This window comes from Arachis hypogaea, chromosome 19 (genome assembly GCF_003086295.3).
Source record: "Arachis hypogaea cultivar Tifrunner chromosome 19, arahy.Tifrunner.gnm2.J5K5, whole genome shotgun sequence".
NCBI classification, from domain to species: domain Eukaryota; kingdom Viridiplantae; phylum Streptophyta; class Magnoliopsida; order Fabales; family Fabaceae; genus Arachis; species Arachis hypogaea.
The window spans coordinates 83,761,842-83,783,448 of NC_092054.1; the positions used below are offsets into that span (position 1 = coordinate 83,761,842).

At 39.9% G+C, this 21,607-nt stretch overlaps 1 non-coding gene across 1 annotated transcript; it reads left to right on the forward strand.

Annotated features, from left to right (window-relative positions):
* The first annotated feature begins 11,435 nt into the window (after nucleotides 1–11,435).
* On the forward strand, nucleotides 11,436–11,539 carry LOC112780871 (small nucleolar RNA R71). The gene has a single exon (XR_003191679.1). It is a non-coding gene; the product is annotated as a small nucleolar RNA R71 (small nucleolar RNA).
* Nucleotides 11,540–21,607: the final 10,068 nt, after the last annotated feature.

Here is a 21,607-nt window from a genome sequence, read left to right on the forward strand (position 1 = left end):
AGGAAAAGCTGGAGGAACCTAAACCACCAGAGACATGTGAAGACAACAACAAAATTTTCTTAGAAGAAGAGGTCACAAAGAGTAAGGCAACATCAAAAAGGGACAAAGAAGAAGGTACCAAGGGGGTGGAGAAACAAGAAGATCCCTACGGAAGACTTCTCTCCAGGGGATAAAGTGATCTCAGCTTACTTTCCAGATATCCCCCCTAATCTCCCCACTGTACCATCTCAGTTACCTAAGGTCTTCACTATCAACAGAGTTCTCTCCTTGGAACACGTAGAGATCATTGATACAACCAATGGATATAAGTCCACAGCAAGAGGGGAGGACTTTAAGCATTACCAACCACCCTGATGCGGGAGAAACGCCAAGCTAGTGACGCTAAAGAAGCGCTTCATGGGAGTGTACTTCACGACAAATTCGGTACACTTGCCGAAGGAAATTTGTTATGAGACAAGTTTTCCGTGCATCAAGTTTATGGTGCCGTTGCCGGGGATTGATTGTGCATCAACAATGATTAAATTGGAAGATAACTAGATTGAGCATTTTATTTTTGTTTGATTTAATTTTCTGTTTGAGTAATTTACTTTCTGTTTTGGTTAATTTCTTCCCTTCCCCCTACTTTTTCTTTGTTATTTACAATTCATTTCACTAACCCACTAACTGTTTGATATATTGCATCACTCACACTAACAGTAATTCTGACAGAAATACTTTCTGCATCTATTTTCCTTGCTTGTACTTATTGGTTGTATGACAGGGAGAAGAAGCGGGGCTTCAACTTCCTTTGATTCTGAACCTGAGAGGACCTTCTTGAGATTAAGAAGGGAAGCAAGAGGAAAAAGAGTAGTTGGTGCTGAGGAAGAGCAGGAATACTTTGAACTAAACATGGAAGAAAACATGGAAAACCACCATGAAGAAGAGACTCACAACATTAGCAGATGAGGTCGAGCAAATCATGCTGGGGAGGATAGAAGAGTTTTAGGCTCTTACATCAATCCGAACCCAGGAAATTATAGGGAGCCTCTTGGCATAGAACTACTCTCTGTATTTTACTTTCTCTGCACTTCTAGTTTCATCATGTATTCTCCATCTTTGTTTTCATTTTCCAGAGCTATGAACAACTAAACCCCTTTCATTGGGTTAGGGAGCTCTGTTGTAATTTGATGGATCAATACTAGTTTTCATTATTCTTCTTCTATCTTTTCTCTTGATTTTACTTGAAAGCTTTCGATCTTCATCCAATTGGGTAGTTATCTTGGAAAAGAAGCTATTCATACTTGGATCTCTTCTGAACCTTGAAAGAGGAATGAAGAGATCGTGCTAGAAATGCTTTCTCATGCTGGACCAAATTGGGTTTGGATGGATATGTGACTATAATCCTCTCAACACTTGATTTGGGAAATGCATGTGGTATAATCAGTGACCATACTTCATCTCTTCTCATGAGTAATTGACCAAGGAATTAGCTATTGATCAAGATTTGAGAGATTGAATTACAAGAAATTGTAATTCGATCACTTAAGATTGCCAAGGAGATCAATGAGTGCATTGATTGAGGAAGAGATGAAAATGAAATTGATCCGGAGAATGCAACATCTCCTGAGCCCAATGAACTCCCCATTTCTGATCTTACCCATTCTCTTTAATTTCTGTCATTTACTTTTATGAGCAATTACCCCATTCCCATTTAAGATTCTGCAATTTACTTTCCGTCATTTACATTCAGCTCTTTATTTCCAGCATTTACTTTTCTGTTATTTACTTTCCCGCCATTTAATTCTCTGCAATTCTCAACTCAAATTTTGATTCGCTCAACTAGAACATTCCTCTAGTTAAAGTTGCTTGATCACTCAACAATAGAGTGAGGTCGAATCCCACAGGGATTGATTGATCAAGCAACTTTAACTAGAAGAATGTTCTAGTTGAGCGAATCAGAATTTGAGTTGAGAATTGCAGAGAATTAAATGGCGGGAAAGTAAATAACAGAAAAGTAAATGCTGGAAATAAAGAGTTGAATGTAAATGACGGAAAGTAAATTGTAGAATCTTAAATGGGAATGGGGTAATTACTCATAAAAGTAAATGACATAAATTAAAGAGAATGGGTAAGATCAGAAATGGGGAGTTCATTGGGCTCAGGAGATGTTGCAATCTCCAGATCAATTTCATTTTCATATCTTCCTCAATCAATGCACTTATTGATCTCCATGGCAATCTTAAGTGATCGAATTACAATTCCTTGTAATTCAATCTCTCAAATCTTGATCAATAGCCAATTTCTTGGTCAATTGCTCATGAGAAGAGATGAAGTATGGTCACTGATTATACCACATGCATTTCCCAAATCAAGTGTTGAGAGGATTATAGTCACATATCCATCCAAACCCAATTTGGTCCAGCATGAGAAAGCATTTCTAGCATGATCTCTTCATTCCTCTTTCAAGGTTCAAAAGAGATCCAAGTTTGAATAGCTTATTTTCCAAGATAACTACCCAATTGGATGAAGATCCTAAGCTTTCAAGTAAAATCAAGAGAAAATATAGAAGAAGAATAATGAAAACTAGTATTGATCCATCAAATTACAACAGAGCTCCCTAACCCAATGAAAGGGGTTTAGTTGTTCATAGCTCTGGAAAATGAAAATAAAGATGGAGAATACATTATGAAACTAGAGGTGCAGAGAAAGTAAAATACAGAGAGTAGTTCTATGCCAAGAGGCTCCCTATAATTTCCAACTCCCTATTTAATTCAAAGCTACTCCTATATATACTACTCTTCTGTTCTTCTAGTTGGCTCTTCAAGTCTTGGGTATGGGCCTTTGGATCTTGAGTTTGAAGCAGTTCTCTTCTTCATTGGGCTTGGCTTTACTTGCAGAGAGAAAGTGTGAAGTGGGCAGAGACTTTAACTCAGGACGTTAGTGGTGTTAACGTTCAGGGAAAATATGGGTTCGAGAATGTTAGTGACAATCACCTTTTTCACTAACGTTCCTCACCCAAGTAAGAGCCACGTTATCTTCAATGTTAGTGGCACAAACGTTGCCACTAACGTTGCCTCTTTGTCCTTCGCACACGTTATTGGGACTTGCCTTTCCCAATAACGTTGAGAAGTCTCCCTCTTCCCTACGTTAGAGTCCACGTTAACTTAGTTAACGTGGCTCTTTTAACGTAGGCTTGCCAACCTTCGAGAACGTTAGTGACACTTACCATTGTCACTAACGTTCCAATGTGCCCCTATTTCTCACGTTACAGTCCACGTTGACTAGGTTAACGTGGCTTCTAACGTGGCCATGCTAGCCATCTCCAACGTTAGTGACAAAGTTGAGTATCACTAACGTTGGCTCATCATTCCCTTATCCATGTTAGCTTCCACGTTAACTAAGTTAACGTGGAAGTTAACGTGGTTTATAGTGGCTTGTGTGGGCTCATTCCAACGTTAGTGACAATGTTGGGTGTCACTAACGTTGGCGATCACCTCCCTTCTTCACATTAACTAGGTTAACGTGGGAGTTAACGTGGCTTATTGGGGCTTGTGGGGTTCCTTCCAACGTTAGTGACAATGTTTGGTGTCACTAACGTTGTCGACCACCTTGTTTCTTCACGTTAGCTTCCACGTTAACTAGGTTAACGTGGGAGTTAACGTGGCTTATTGTGACTTGGCCAACGTTAGTGATAAAGTTGAATGTCACTAACGTTGGCTTCCCCTTTACATCTTAACGTTAGAGGCCATGTTAACTAAGTTAACGTGGTAACTAACGTGGCCACTTATGAGCTTGGTCCAACGTTAGTGATAATGTTAAGTGTCACTAACGTTGGCTCCATTTCCTTTCTTCCACGTTAGAGTTCACGTTAACTTAGTTAACGTGACTCTTAACGTGGGCAATGATGGCTTCGAGAGCATTATTGGCAATTACTTTTCTCATTAACTTTGTAAGTTACTCCCATTCTAATGGGAAAATTTGTGGAAAAACGAATTTCTAAAACACCCAAATCTCACCGGCAAGTGTACCGGGTCGCATCAAGTAGTAAAACTCACTTAGAGTGAGGTCGATCCCACAGGGATTGATGGATCAAGCAATTTTAGTGGGTGATTAGTTTAATCAAGCTAACATTGAGTGATTTGAGTGACAATTGAAGCCAACAGAATGTAAATTTGCAGGAATTATAAAGTGCAGAAAGTAAAATTGCAAGTAACTTAAAGAGCAAGAAAGTAAAATAGCTGAAACTTAAATTACAAGAAATGTAAATTGCATGAAAAGTAGAGGGGGCTGGGTGCAGGGAAATTAAAGAAAGCAATAATTCAAGAAGTAAAACAATTGCAAGAATTGTAAATTGCAAAAAAAAATAAATCAAGATCACAACAACTCAAATGTAAAGTGCAGAGGAACAAAAGTGCAAGAAAGTAAATTGGGAACAATTAGAACAGAGAGCAATCAATCCGAGAACCAGAATGTGAAATCAAATGCAGTAGATTTTAAACAGAATTGCTTGAAGAAGCAAACAGAAATTAAATTCAACTCAATTGTAAATAAAATTGAAGATCTCAGGGACTCCAAGAGACTAGAAAACAAGTCTAGATCTCACTCCCTTCCTAGATCCAACAAGAGAATAATTGCAGAGAAGTTAAAAGAAACAATCGCAGAAGAAGAAGATTTTAAAACAGCAAATGAAATTTGAATTATCTAGAAGAAGAACAAAGAGATTTCAGAATGAGAATTGAAACAGAATTCCTTCAATTCTCCAATTCAAGCTAAAGTGTAAAAGTGAGCTCTCTATTCTACTTGCTCCCTATTGGAGCCCGCCTCCTTTCTAATCGACCCCCTCCTAAAATGAAAATGATGCCTTTTTATAGGCTTTTACAAAATGAAAATGAAAATGAAAGTAAAATTAAAGGCAAATTACAATTAAATGAAATTCCAATTTTATCTATCTCTTGTGCCTTTGAGTGATGATAATGGGCTTTGCTTGCTTTGGATTTGGGTTGAAGATGGCCTCTGTTGATTGCTCTTGGAGTTGGAGAGAAACCCATTGTGAACCGGGCCATGAATCACAAAAGCTTGAGTCAAAGTTTGAGGTAAACTTTGGCTCAAGCTTTTTATACCAGCCACCCCCTTTTGCTGCTATCCACGTTTGAGCTAAAGTTTGAGGTCAAACTTTAAGCCAAACGTGGATCACCTTGTATGCATGTGTGGGGTGCTACTTTGTCCTCTTGTCAATGTTGCCAATTTTATGCCAACTATAGACTATTATATATGGTTGGAAATCTCTGAATGTCAGCTTTCTAACCCAATTGGAATCACCTCAATTGGACATCCACAACTCAAGTTATGCTCCTTTGAAGAGGACAGGGTCGCTGGCTTTGGTGTGCAGCGTTTGAGGTAAAGTTTGCCTCAAACGTGGTCGAAAACGCCAGATTTTGGAGGCTCAAACACATTGTCCACCCCATACTATTATACATTGTTGGAAATTCCTGAATGTCTACTTTTCAATGCCGTTGGAAGCGCATCATTTGGAGCTCCACAGCTCGAGTTATACTCCGTCGAAGGTGCAGAGGTCAGTTGGCCTCACTGCAGGTTGCCACCATGTTCATTTATGCACATTTCGGGGCAGTTTTCTCCCTCAATTTTAGTGTCCACCATGCAGTGTCATATATGCTTGGAAAGCTCTCGATTCCTACTTTCCATTGCTTTTTGAATCACCTCATTTGGAGCTCTGTAGCTCAAGTTATTCATGTTGGAAGTATACCCCTTCAGGCTGTTGGTGTGTGGCGCCAACGTTTGCCAAAAAGCTTGAGGCAAACGTTGGCGCAAGCTTTTTCCTCCAGGGTATTTGTTTTGTGGTGTTAACGTTTGCCAAAAAGCTTGAGGCAAACGTTGGCGCAAGCTTTTGCTCCATCCAGGGTGTTTTCAACTCTTCCAAAAGTTTGAGCTAAAGTTTGAGGCAAGCTTTTGCTCAAGCTTTTTGTTCTCTCTTGCTCCTTGCCATCTCTTCTTTCTTCAACCTTCTTCAAAGCTCTTTTCACCTATCATCAATCAACCAAGCACATCAAAGCTATGCTGAAAATCATGAGATTGTTATTCTTTCATAATATATAACAATTATAGCACAAAATCTCATGAAAATGCATTAATTTATCCATGGTTAATTGAATCAAAGGAAACATGAAATTCTACCCAATTGGCTTACTTATGGCTCAAGAAAGTGCATAAAACCTATTGAAAACAAAGGAAAAAGCATAGAAAAACATGACATGGTGACATGTCATCACATTCCACGTTAGTGTTAACGTTAGTGTAACTAACGTAGCCACTAATGTGGTTCTTCTTTGCTTCCTTTGTCTTGAAATCAAGCAATAAAATGCATCAAAGTTCTAATCCAAGTCATGGGAAATGCAACATCCAATTTGTCATTAAATTCATGCAAAATCCTCATGAAATCATGTAAGGTGCACAATGTATGCTTGAATCAAGATGTAAGTGAATATCTACCCAAAACTAACTTATTTCCTAAGGAAATGCATGAAACTACCCTAAAAACAGTAAAGAAAGGGTCAGTGAAACTGGCCAAAATGCCCTGGCATCACAACACCAAACTTAAAGCTTGCTTGTCCCTAAGCAAGTACTGGAACAAGAGAATGATGAATGGAATGCCAAGAGAAATGAATCATTCTTGTGGAAGTCATGTCCCTGGTTTTATGGTGGTTTCATGCATAGCAACTTAGGTTCATTCCTGGCTTTTAGACCTTTATCATGTCCTAGAATACTCACTGTGATTGTATCCCATGAGACTTTTATTCATTGATCCTTTATTGTTATTTCAAGGATTATTTGTGTTCTTAGGCTATGTGCTCTGTAAGGGGGCGACTCTTTAAGATAAGCTTTCAGCCAACACTCCCGAACCAGTTGGTTCAAGGTGCTAGGTGTTAAGACACCCCTAAGTACTTACTCCCTCAAGTCTCTTTCCCCCATACATACACACCACATGCATATAGTTTATTTATTTTCTTTTCTTAAGACCTTGATGTCCAGCACCTCTTTGGGTTACTAAATGCTCTGTAGTGAAGGTTACTCTTGATAGTGGACTTTCAGCTGATAATCCCGAGTTAGTTAACCCAAGTTATCAAGTGATAAGGCACCCCTAAGAGCTTATTCATCCAAGTAGATCCCTTATACAGGAGCACCACAGACACATGCCTCAAGATTAAAACCATTGGTGCCTAGCCTTATTGCTTACTCTTTTTCTTTTATTTTTCAACCTTTATTATTCTTTCCCTTTTTCTTATTAGGATTTTCTTATTTAGCTAGTCTCATGGGGTGTGTCTCAAGCATAGTATTCATGACAGATAGTTGTCCTCCCACCTTGTGGTTGAACCAACTTAGCTAACTTATGACTATACCATAAACTCATGAACATACTCCATAGTATGAACTCCTCTCTGGTCTTTAAAAACACTCATTCTCTTTTCATTTGATTCAAAGGGACAAGCATACAAGTAAGCAAAGTAAGGATGCAGTGACATAAAGACTAGCAAACATAGACCTCTTCAACACAAAAACTTAAAAGACAGAATTTAAAAAGGTTCAAACTATTATGGAAGCATGTTCTATTTCATACAAGATCTTCCTTATTCAAAGCATAGAAAAAGATGGACCAAAGAAGGAACTCCACCACCTTTTACTCATGTGGTTGCCCATGCTCTCCTCCTTGCTTGTCCTCCTTGTGTCCCTCTTGATTGCTCGTACTCCCACTCCCTTTGCTTTTTCTAATCAGCTTCTTCCAGAAACCACCATCTTCCATCTTCTTTTTGAGTGTTTCCTTCTGCTGTTTCACCTTCTTTGATCTCTTCTCCTTTGAGTATACAGTGCACCAGTGTGGCTCTCTTGAGATTCACCTCCGAGTTGTTCGCTGTTGGGAGGATGGACCACCTTACAATTTCGAACCACCCTTTTGCTTCCGGGGTGAGATCTGCTCTCTTGATGAACCTTGGTCTCCTATCTGCATATCTTTCCCAGTCAGCTCCTGGTACACAAATGTCTTCCACAATCTAGTCATGATTAGGGTTGTTGTCCATTCTTGAATGATAACTCTCTTCTTCAAACGGTATGGACCGCAGCTTTAATGCCCTCATGACACTCATGGGACCAAAATCCACAATCTTTCCTCTCACAAAGCTTGTATATGACTCATCTGCTTTATCATATCGGACCGCATTTGCATAAAACTCTCTTATAAGATTTGCATTCACCTTAATGACCGGATCAGTGAGGAGCCCCCATCTTCTCTTTTCTACCTTCTTTGTGATTTCGGGACACTCAGTTTTCCTAACTTGAAATCCCAGCTCATAAATGATCTCCTTATCCACCATCCACCCGTATTGCAATGCATGGTGCAAGCTTTTAAATCTCTTTTCATCATACGGGTGTTGCTCCATAGGTTCCTTTCCCTTTCTTCTTTTAGAGCTCGAAGATGCCATGAATGAGGGTTAATGTGTGAAGTTGGCAATGGTGTGGAGACTTTTGGTTGTTTAGGGTTGAGTGCAATGAAGGGAGTGAAGGGGAATCCGAAATGGAGAGGTGTGAAGAGTGGGAATTTGAATGTGAGGGGTAAGCATGCACTAGGACTCATTTATATAGGGAGATTATGAGTGAATAGATGGTGTGGATTGATGGAATAGTTGCTTGATGGACGGTTAGGGTTGTGCATGGAGAAAGGACAAGGATCATCACTTTATGAGGGTTATTGGTTCGGTCTTCAAGAGTCTCCTTTCTTCAATGTTGCATGGCAACATTTTCCAATGCATTCCTTCTTGAGACAAGTGTGTAGTTTCTCTTCATGAAGTGGCCGAACCTTTCTCCTTTAATTGTCCAATCAATATCCTTCAATGCTCCTCTCCTTTTCCCTATAAAGATCAAATAAGAAAAGTAAAAAAAAAAGTTAAACTTTACGGCTAGAATAATAAAAAGAAGAAAAGATTTTGTTTATTCATGAACTCCAACTAACTAACTAACTGTGTATCGTTATATGCACATTGGTGGCACCATGGGGTGACACCAAACTTAGTTTGGAGCACTGTGATGAAAAGTTCTGTTCAAAGCTCCAAGACTAGCATAATCTGAGTTGCATCCATGCTTTCTTGGCATGCTTTGAACACCAAACTTGTTCTTCACTATATACTGCATAACAAGGATTTCACCAAGTGTTTGTCGAGTTTGGGCTGGAATTCATGAATATTGACTTATTCACTATTAAAAGCATATAAAACATGGGTTGCCTCCCATGAAGCGCTTCTTTAGCGTCACTAGCTTGACGTTTCTCCTTCATCAGGGATGTTGATAATGCTTTAAGTCCTACCCTCTTGCCTTGGACTTATATCCATTGGTTGTATCAATGATCTCTACATGTTCCAAGGAGAGAACTCTGTTGATAGTGAAGACCTTAGGTAACTGAGATGGTACAGTGGGGAGATCAGGGGGGATATCTGGGAAGTAAGCTGAGATCACTTTATCCCCTCGAGAGAAGTCTTCCGTAGGGATCTTCTTGTTCCTCCACCCCCTTGGTACCTTCTTCTTTGACCCTTTTGATGTTGCCTTGCTCTTTGTGACTTCTTCTTCTAAGGAAATTTTGTTGTTGTCTTCACATGTCTCTGGTGGTTTAGGTTCCTCCAGCTTTTCCTTAAGCTGTGACAACTGCTTATTTCCTTGTTCATCAACCAAGGGCTTTCCCAGATGGGCTGGTTGTGCTTCAGTGCTTGCTTCCTCTGTCAGCATCTCATTATGATCTTTGCTTGGTTCTTTGTTCTCTTGGTCTGATTCTTGTAAGAGTTTGAAGACATTAAAGTTGAGTCGTTCATCATGGATCCTCAATATTAGCTCCCCTCACTCCACATCTATGAGTGCTCTGACTGTAGCTAGGAATGGTCTTCCCAATATGATTGGGTGAGTGTGACTCTCTTCCATGTCCAAGATGACAAAGTCTGTGGGAAGAAAGTATTTCTCAACCTTTACCAACACATTTTCCACCACTCCTAGTGCTTGTTTTTGAGTTTTGTCAGCCAGCCTGATGACTACATCTGTGGCCATTATCTCATTGATCTGCAGCCTCTTCACCAGGGATAAGGGCATTAAATTGATGCTTGCTCCCAAATCGCAGAGTACTTTATCAAACATTGTTTCTCCTATCGCAGAGTGCTTTATCAAACATTGTTTCTCCTATCGCAGAGTGCTTTATCAAACATTGTTTCATCACTATAGTTTGGCCTCCCTTGAGTGAGCTTTTTCTGGGAAGCAGCTCTTTCATATACTTGATGTATGCAGGCATTTGTTGAATAGTCTTAATGAATGGTATGTTGACATGCAGAGATGCAAACAAATCTAGAAACCTTGAGTATATTCTCTTCTCCACAGCACCATTGAGCAGTTGGGGAAAAGGTGCATAGAGTCTCAGCAGCTCCTTTTGTGAGATTTCTGGTTCTTGATGATCTTTTTCCTTCTTCTCTACTGAGGTATCTTCAGGTTGTTCTGACAGCTTGCTTGGCTTGTCCTCAGTCTCCTTATCACTTATAGTGACCATCTTGCAATCTTCACATCTTACTTTCTTTGTTTCACCTCTCGAATTCTTCTCTGTGTCACTTGGGAATCCATCTGTGGGTTTGGGAATTTGCTCAGAGAGATACCCCACTTGAGATTCCAACCTCTTGATTGTGTCTCCCTAGTTCTTGAAACTGGCTCGCACTTCCTCCTTGAACACCTTGTTGTCTTGAATCTCCTTGCCTATGCCTTCAAGTAGATTCTCAATCCTTGAGAGTTTGTCATCAAATGATTGTAGATCGGGATTAGAGGTGGAAGGATGAGGTAAGTTATTTTGGTTTTGATGTGGATGTGGAGAGGTGTTGTTATGAGGGTGTTGATATGGTCTAGATGTGAAATGTTGGTGGCTTGCATTGTTGGGATTTGGGTGTCTTTGATCAAGGCTTTGGTCTTGTTGATTTTCCCACCCAAAGTTTGGGTGATTCCTCCATCCAGGGTTGTAGGTCTTAGAGTATGGATCATGATTTTGCCTAGGTGAATTCCCAATGTAGTTGGCTTGCTCCTGACTACCCTCTGCTTCTTTATTCACTCCTTCTTGGGTTGTTGATGAAGTAGTGAATGCTGCTACTTGGTTCCTCTCCATCTTCTTGGTGAGGTCAGCCAGTTGCTGGGTAATGAGCTTGTTTTGGGCCAGCAGAGCATCTACATTGTTTAGCTCTATTACTCCTCTAGTGTTGCCTCTTTCAGAAGCATAGAAATAGTCATTCTCTGCTACTGTTTCAATGACATCTATGGCTTCCTCAATAGTCTTCTTCTTGTTCAAAGATCCTTCCGATGAATGGTCTACGGCCTTCTTTGACACATAATAGAGCCCTTCATAGAAAATGTGCAGCTGCACCCATTCGTTGAACATGTCAGGTGGACACCTCCTTGTCAGGTCCTTAAACCTCTCCCATGCTTTATACAGAGTCTCACCATCTTGTTGCCTGAAAGTTTGGACCTCAGCTCTCAGCCTATTGATTCGTTGAGGGGGGTAGAATCTTGCTAAGAATTTGTTCACCACATCTTCCTAAGTTGTCAAGCTCTCTTTCGGGAAAGACTCCAGCCACTTGGCTGCCTTATCCTTGAGTGAGAATGGAAATAAGAGCAGTCTATAGGCGTCAAGATGAACACCATTAGATTTCACTGTGTCACATATTCTCAGGAAGGTGGTTAGATGTTGATTGGGGTCTTCTTGGACACTTCCTCCGAACGAACAGTTGTTCTGAACAAGGGTGATGAGCTGTGGCTTCAGTTCAAAATTGTTGGCGTGGATGGTTGGCTTTTGAATGCTACTTCCACAATTTCCTGGGTTTGGATTGATGTAAGTGCCTAAAACTCTTCTATCCTCCCCAGTATGATTTGCTCGACCTCCTCCGCCATGGTTGTGAGTCTCTTCTTCATGATGGTTTTCCATGTTTTCTTCCATGTTTGGTTCAAAGTATTCCTCCTCTTCCTCAGCACCAACTACTCTTTTTCCTCTTGCTTCTCTCCTTAATCTCAAGAAGGTCCTCTCAGGTTCAGAATCAAAGGAAGTTGAAGCCCCGCTTCTTCTCCCTGTCATACAACCAACAAGTACAAGTAAGGAAAATAGATGCAGAAAGTATTTATGTCAGAATGACTGTTAGTGTGAGTGATGCAATATATCAAACAGTTAGTGGGTTAGTGAAATGAATGGTAAATAACTAAAAACAAAAAAGTAGAGGGAAGGGAAGAAATTAACTAAAATTGAAAGTAAATTACTCAAACAGAAAATTAAATCAAACAAAAATAAAATGCTCAATCTAGTTATCCTCCAATTTAATCATTGTTGATGCACAATCAATCCCCGGCAACGGCGCCATAAACTTGATGCACGAAAAACTTGTCTCATAACATATTTCCTTCGGCAAGTGTACCGAATTTGTCGTCAAGTAAAAACTCACAATAGAGTAAGGTCGAATTTGAGTAAATAACAGAAAAGTAAATGCTAGAAATAAGAGCTGAATGTAGATGACGGAAAGTAAATTGTAGAATCTTAAATGGGAATGGGGAAATTGCTCATAAAAGTAAATGACAGAAATTAAAGAGAATGGGTAAGATCAGAAACGGGGAGTTCATTGGGCTTAGGAGATGTTCCATTCTCCAGAACAATTTCATTTTCATCTCTTCCTCAATCAATGCACTCATTGATCTCCTTGGCAATCTTAAGTGATCGAATTACAATTTCTTGTAATTCAATCTCTCAAATCTTGATCAATAGCCAATTCCTTGGTCAATTGCTCATGAGAAGAGATGAAGTATGGTCACTGATTATACCACATGCATTTCCCAAATCAAGGGTTGAGAGGATTATAGTCACATATCCATCCAAACCCAATTTGGTCCAGCATGAGAAAGCATTTCTAGCATGATCTCTTCATTCCTCTTTCAAGGTTCAGAAGAGATCCAAGTATGAATAGCTTCTTTTCCAAGATATCTACCCAATTGGATGAAGATCTAAAGCTTTCAAGTAAAATCAAGAGAAGAGATAGAAGAAGAATAATGAAAACTAGTATTGATCCATCAAATTACAACAGAGCTCCCTAACCCAATGAAAGGGGTTTAGTTGTTCATAGCTCTAGAAAATGAAAACAAAGATGGAATTTACATTATGAAACTAGAAGTGCAGAAAAAGTAAAATACAAAGAGTAGTTCTATGCCAAGAGGCTCCCTATAATTTCCAACTCCCAATTTAATTCAAAGCTACTCCTATATATACTACTCTTCTGTTCTTCAAGTTGGCTCCTCAAGTCTTGGGTATGGGCCTTTGGATCTTGAGTTTGAAGCACTTCTCTTCTTTATTGGGCATGGCTTTACTTGCAGAGAGAAAGTGTGAAGTGGGCAGAGATTTTAGCTCAGGACGTTAGTGGTGTTAACGTTCAGTGAAAATATGGGTTCGAGAACGTTAGTGACAATCACCTTTTTCACTAACGTTCCTCACCAAAGTAAGAGCCACGTTAACTTCAACGTTAGTGGCACAAACGTTGCCACTAACGTTGCCTCTATGCCCTTCGCACACGTTACTGGGACTTACCTTTCCCAGTAACGTTGAGAAGTCTCCCCTTTCCTGACGTTAGAGTCCACGTTAACTAGGTTAACGTGGCTTCTAACGTGGCCATGCTAGCCATCTCCAACGTTAGTGACAAAGTTGAGTGTCACTAACGTTGGCTCATCATTCCCTTATCCACGTTAGCTTCCACGTTAACTAAGTTAACGTGGGAGTTAACGTGGCTCATAGTGGCTTGTGTGGGCTCATTCCAACGTTAGTGACAATGTTGGGTGTCACTAACGTTGGCGATCTCCTCCCTTCTTCACATTAACTTCCACGTTAAAGTTAACGTGGGAGTTAACGTGGCTTATTGGGGCTTGTGTGGGTTCCTTCCAACGTTAGTGACAATGTTTGGTGTCACTAACGTTGTCGACCACCTTGTTTCTTCACATTAGCTTCCACGTTAACTAGGTTAACGTGGGAGTTAACGTGGCTTATTGTGACTTGGCCAACGTTAGTGATAAAGTTGAATGTCACTAACGTTGGCTTCCCCTTTACTTCTTAACGTTAGAGGCCACGTTAACTAAGTTAACGTGGCAACTAACGTGGCCACTTATGAGCTTGGTCCAACGTTAGTGATATTGTTAAGTGTCACTAACGTTGGCTCCATTTCCTTTCTTCCACGTTAGAGTTCACGTTAACTTAGTTAACGTGACTCTTAACGTGGCCAATGATGGCTTCGAGAGCGTTATTGGCAATTACTTTTCTCATTAACTTTGCAAGTTACTCCCATTCCACGTTAGTGTTAACGTTAGTGTAACTAACGTAGCCACTAATGTGATTCTTCTTCTTTTGTCCTGAAATCAAGCAATAGAGTGCATCAAAATTCTAATCCAAGTCATGGGAAATGCAACATCCAATTTGTCATTAAATTCATGCAAAATCCTCATGAAATCATGTGAAGTGCACAATGTATGCTTGAATCGAGATGTAAGTGAATATCTACCCAAAACTAGCTTATTTCCTAAGGAAATACATGAAACTACCCTAAAAACAGTAAAGAAAAGGTCAGTGAAACTGGCCAAAATGCCCTGGCATGAGGGACTAACTGTTGGTTTTGCTGTGGTGGAGAAGGTTGAGCTTGCTGAACTTGTTGTTGATTCAATTGCATTTGCTTTAGCAAGTTGGTCATTTCACAGATACTCAGAGTTAGAGCAGCAGTCTCTCTGCTAGAGGATACTTCTGCAATGGCTTTTGAACGGCCTTGTTTCTGCCTGTGATTCTGAGTAGATTCAGCTAAGTCGCTGATCAATTGCCATGCCTCATCAGTGGTTTTGTAATTTTTCATAGACCCATTGCGAGCACTTTCCAATGTGGTCTTATCTTGGGGCCTCATGCCTTGTGTGACGTAACCGAGTAACACTATCTTGTCAATCATATGGTGGGGGCATGCTTCCAGAAGATTATTGAAGCGCTCTCAGTATTCATAGAGAGTCTCGGATACGTCCTGAACAATCATGGAAATGTCTTTCCTCAGTTTATCAGTAACTTCAGCTGGAAAGAACTTTTAAGTGTATCCCAGTCGGATACAATTGTTGCGGGTTGAGTGTAGTACCACTCTCTTGCCTTTCCCTCAAGAGAAAACGGGAAGGCTTTCAATAAAATTGAAGTTTCATCTACACCATCATGCTTGACAGTAGAACAGGCTGCTTGAAAATCTCTCAGGTGCTTGATAGGCTCTTGAGCAGGTAAGCCATGAAACTTGGGCATCAAATTGAGCAGTGCAGTCTTTATTTCAAAGTCTGTAGCCACCGTTGGGTGATGCGCTTGAAACGGTTGCATTGTAAAATCAGGGGCTCCAACCTCCTAGATAGTAACTCTCCTAGGTGCTGCCATGTCACCTACACGTAAATCAACCAAATTAGTAGAATGGGGGCTGGTTTCTTCCTCAAATGAAGTTTCAGATCCACCCTCAGAGAGGACTAACCGACGCCGAGCTTACCTTATTCGTGAAATAGTTCTTTCAATCTTAGGATCGAATACTGGAAAGCTTGGATCAGGAAGTGAACGCGTCATCTAACGAAAGAAACAAGCAGCTCATAGTAGCAAAATAAAATAAAATGCAAATAAATAAATTCCAATCAATAACTTAGCACTCTATTGCAACTCCCCGGCAACGGCGCCAAAAATTGACGTGGCGGAAATTGGTGAGTCAAGAATTGTTATAAGATATGCGTTGCAAGTATAGTTCTTAACCAACCAGAATTCCACTTATCAAATTAGAAGGGTGTCACAAAAATTAAAATTAAAATACTGGGAGTATGAATCCCAGGTCGTCTCCCAACGAGTTGCAGAAAGGTGTGCTATTTTATTAATCAGATGTTTTCAAAATGGTTTGAGTTGAATAAACAGGAAATTAAATTGGAGAAATTAAATAATTTAAATAAAAGCCTTGACTGGGAATAGATTAGTTGGAAGCCCTATTCTTGTTGAAGTACTCTCAAGATTAATTGATAATTGTAGGTTGTCCTGTTTAGTTATCCCTTACTAGGTAAGGGAAAGTCAAATAAGTTGGAATGCTACTTTTATTCACAAGTTCCAACCCACTCAATTAAAAGGGATTGGTGTCAGTGACTAGAGGGCAATCCAACAATAAACCCAATTACAATTTTTCTTTTGAGCATTCCAACTCAAGGGTTCCTTTCAATCAACTCCCCATCAAGTTAGGGAACTACTCGCTCATTATGAATGTAGAATTCAAAACATAGGAAAGGGAATTAAAGAAATACATGATAAATAAAAATCAAAGAAATCAATTAGAAATAAAAGTAATTCTTGTATTAATAAATTCTAAAATAATCCAATAGTAAAATTGAGTAAATTAAAGGACATGGAAGAGTAGAGCCAAGTAAAGAAAACGAACTAGAATGACGAAGTCTTGATGAGGTAATAACTCTTCTCAATATCCCAATGCAAAGAGCAATAGAAATAAAAATCCTAAGAACTATGAATGTGTAGAGAGAAAACCTAGAGGAGGAGTGAAACTAGATCTAAAACCTTAAATTGTGTAGAATGAATATTGTTGTTGGTTTCTGCATGTTCTCTGGCTCTAGTCTGCTTTTCTGGACCGAAAACTGGGTCAAAACAGGGCCCAAAATCGCCCCCAGCGAATTCTGTAGATTATGCAGATCGCGCACGTCACACGATCACGTCATTCATGCGGCCGCGTCATTCATGCGGCCGCGTCATTCGGCGTTTTGCCCTGCCACTCGAGCGCGTCGTCCACGCCTCCGTGTCACTTTTGCTATTCCAATCCGCGCGGTTGCGTGAGCCATGCGGCCGCGTCACTGCAATTTCCTCTCTTTTGCGCGGTCGCGTGAGCCATGCGGCCGCGTCACTTCTCGCTTGTCATCTCTTCAATTTCTTGTGTTCCTTCCATTTTTGCAAGCTTCCTTTCCAATCTCTAATTCATTCATGCCCTGTAAAGCCTGAAACACTTAACACACAGATCACGGCATCGAATGGAATAAAGGAAAATTAAAATACATAATTAAAAGTCTCTAGGAAGCAAGTTTTCAATCATGTAATAATTTTAGGAAGGAAATATAAATGCATGCTAATCATATGAATAAGTGGGTAAAGATCGTGATAAAACCACACAATTAAACACATTATAAACCATAAAATAGTGGTTTATCAACCTCCCCACACTTAAACATTAGCATGTCCTTATGCTTAGTTGAAGGAGATAAAATAAATGAGTAGGAACATGTAAAACTCATGCAATGCAATGCAACCTATATATGTGAATGAAACTATATGATTCTTGTCCACTTGATCAATAGTAAATAAGCTCTTCAAAATAATTACAAATCAAATTCCACTAATTCAATTCTTATACAGTAAGAACAGATAAAAATGCAAGAAGGTAGCTCATGAAAGCAGGGAACATAGAATTTTAAGCATTGAACCCTCACTGATGATGTATGTACGCTCTAATCTCTCTAGTGTATAGGGCAATCACTCTATCCTTCTCTAATCATGCTCTCTAATTTTTGTTCTTCTCCTAATCAATCAACAACATTTAATATACCAATGCAAACATCATGAGGTCTTTTCAAGGTTGTAATGGGGCCAAGGTAATGGTAAGGATACATATGTGGCTAAGTAAGCTTATAAACTGAATCTTTAATTAACCAATCTTTAACATAACCTATATATATTCTATATAACTTTAGAATTCATACCTAGCTACCCAGAATTTCCCTTTCACATTCCATACTCGTGTATCAACTTTTTATTTTAATTTTATCATACATGCATTGATCTTTGAATTCTTAACTTTAGCATTGGGGTAATTTTGTCCCCTTATTTATTTATTGAATATTTTTGGTTTTTTTTTCATAAACATAAAAAATAAACATAGCTTATCAATGCACATAGATTTTTTTTTTAATTCTTATAGTTTCACATGAGTAGGTATCTAAATTCCCATTATATTATCATGACACATTCCCTTATTATCTTTTGTTCCCACAATTTTCCATACTTAATTAGCACACACAATTCTATCTTAAGCTAACCAAAGATTGAATTTGGGATATATAATTGTTTTTTTGCTTAAGGCTGGTAATGTGGTAAAATATAGAACAAATGGGATTTAAAGGCTCAAAGTGGCTAACAAAGGTAATTGAGAGGGTAGGTTTAATTTGGATAAGTGAGTTTAAACAAATAATGGCCTCAATCATATGCAAGCATACAAATATAATAAACATTAGACATATAGGATGAAACAAAATATAGATTACAATCATAGAGAAGTAAACACACAAGAATAAAATAATTATGGTTAAATAATGTAACCATGCATAAAGGCTCAAATCTCACAGGTTGTGTGTTCTTTAGCATAAAAAAAATCATGTTCCAAATACAACTTCAAACAAATTTAACATAAAAGTTTTAATTAAAGTTAGTGAAATTTTGTTCCAAGAATAGGGTCTTAGAGGAAAACTTATTGTCTTTTCAATCAAGTAAAACATGCATGCAACTAACCTATTACTATGCAATTTGTCCTATTCTACAAAAGAAAAACTAACTAAATATCCTAATTTATTGGTGTTTAGGGAAGAGAAATTACCTCCGGAAGTCAGGTACTGACCGACCTCCCCACACTTAAGGCTTTGCACCGTCCTCGGTGCCATCTGTCAGGAACAAAGGTGGGCTGGTAGCAGTATCTCCACGGTCGGGACCATCATGGCTTCCTATGCTGGTAAAGGAAGTGGAGTCCGGGGTGTCTTAGTCCTTGAATTTTCCCATAATCAGCTCCTTGAGGTATGTGAATCGGCGCTTGTTATGGCGCTCTCTCATCTTAGCTTTGTGTTCCTGTCGATCTAACCTTTCGAGTATCCGATGGAACAGTTGGTCTGTTGTAGGTGCTTGTGGTGTTGAAGAAGGAATATCTTTAACTGGTTCAGTAGGATGGCTTGTGGCGGCTGGTAGAGGTCTGATGTATTTCCCGTTAGGGACATACTGATCATCCTGTGGGAGCATGGCTTTGGTGTCCCCAGCTCTGTAGAAAATGCTGGCTGCTGAGACAAGATCTGAGACCAAGGCGGGAAAAGGTAAGTTGCCCGCAATTTGTACGTGTCCCATGGCATTCCGGATGTGTCTTGGTAGGTTCAGAGGTTGGTCTGTAAGGATACACCATAGTAGAACGGCCATGTCCGCAGTGAAGGAGGACTCGTGAGTGCTCGGAAAGACGTAATGGGACATGATCTATGCCCATACGCGAGCCTCCAAGGTAAGTGCTGAAGCCGATATTCTCTTAGGGCGGATACGATGGTAACCGTAGATCCAACGGCTGCTAGGTAGTGTGATAATTCTGAGAACAACGTCCCAGTCAAATTGGTACATCTGGCATTTAAGTGTGGCTTCTTGAAAGGCGTCCAATCCTTCTGGAACAGGGGGAAGACCTAGAGCTTTTTCAATGGCCTCTTCTGTAATGGGGACTTGCTTCTGACGGACAAAGACAGACTGTAGGGTTGGCAGGTGGAAGTTGGAGTAGAACTCGACTACCCAAGAAAGATTGACCTGCCTCGGCTGTCTCTGTAGGAAACCCCATTGTCTTTGTGCAATTTGCGGCTCAACAAAGGTAGCAATATGGTTCGGGAGGAGAAGAAGGTATTCGTTGTTGTAACTCCTTTCTGCCAGGATGGGGAACGTCTGCTCACAGTAGCAATTGGGAAATCGCGCAGTGACCTTTGCTGGGAAGGCTTTTTCTTTATCATCAACCTTTATAATTCTTTTAGTTCTTTTTGTTGAGGGTTTAATCGCAGTTGAAGAGGGCTCTGCCACTAATGCTTTTTTTGTTCCTCTTCTTGCTGGTGGTTTGGGAGTAGCTTTCTTTTTTCCTTTCTTGGTGGCCATCCTGAAAAAGGAAAAAAAAAGAAAGTAACGTAAATTCAAAGAGATAGAGCAAGGAAGAGGGTTGTATAAGTGATAAACAATGTACGGTAAAGAGGATGTTGTGAACACATGGTCATGACTACATGTGAAAAGTTCATCAATGGAAATATAGCAAGTGCATTGGAGGATAATTAAATGCAAGGGGTTTATTGGCATGCAGGCAAAGGCATGAGTAGCATAGATTAAGCATTTTATTAGTTGAATGTGTTATCACTCGTAACAAACTAGCCATCATGTTTGTATTGACAATTAAATTCAATTAATACAATAGTAAAGGGAATTTGTGAAAAGCAAGCATTGAATATTAGAGTAGAATAACGTAGAAAAGTGCATAATGCCATATGGGCGTTTTCACAAACACATAGCATGTATGGTAAATAAGGTATAGAAAGTATTAAAGTGAACATGCAAGCAACCCTTTTAAAAAGGTATATAATTGCCAAACAATTTTACAACAATCCACAGGCATAAAATGAGAAATAATGACTCAAATAAATTTCCAACACCAAGTAAAAAGGAAAAAGAAAGAAGAAGAAAATATGGATAATAAAAGTAAAAAGAAAAGAAAAGAAGATAACATATAAAAATAAGAAGAATAATAGAAAAGTAAGGGGGGAAGAAGAAAAGAAAACCTTGTTAATGGGGGTGAAAGAGAGAGAGAGTAGAAAGTGAGAAAGAAGGAAGAAGGAAGAAGGAAGAAATAAGGAGGGAAAAGAGAAAATAGGATTTGGGGAAAAGAAAGATAAGATAATTGGCAAATCAGGGAAGCTGTGCGGCACAAGCGACGCGGTTGCGTGGGGCACGCAGTCGGGCGACTTGCACTTAAACTAATGGACGCGGTCTCGTGACCCGTTTTATGCTACTGGCGCGAGGGCAGCCTCGCACTTGCACAACTCTCTGTTCAAACTCTTATTGTGCCAAATGTTGGGTGATGCAATCGCGTGTGTGGCCATTAGAAGGACATGACGCGGACGCGTGAGCCATGCGTCCGCGTGGGAAGAATTGTGCGTTCAGCGCCAATCCAGCACCACTCTAGCACAACTTTCGGTCGTGCACCCTTTTCACGTCGAATTCCAGGGCATGCGGCCACGTGAGTGACGCGGTCGCGTGGGAGGCCAATGTTCGCACTCGACGCGGACGCGTCGGTGATGCGATCGCGTGGGGCGATTTGTGCCACGGGCACACCTCCAGCCACGCTCTCGCGTGACTCTCTGTTCGTTTTATTATTTTCTCCAATCACCTGCGACGCGGACGCGTCAATGATGCGGTCGCGTCGCGAAATTTTTTTTTTTAGAAATAATAAAAGTATGTAAATGCAGATGCACGAAATGTACTAATAAAGAGAAGAGTTATTGAATAGGAAAACTAAGAATAAAGAAAAGAACGATCATACCATGGTGGGTTGTCTCCCACCTAGCACTTTGCTTTAACGTCCGTAAGTTGGACGCCCCACTAGCTCAGTCTTCGGCTATGTGGGGATCTTCCAAGAGGAAGATCTTGAGCTCCTTGTTTTTCTTCATCCTCTCTCCATGGTACAGCTTTAAACGTTGTCCATTAACTTTGATAAGG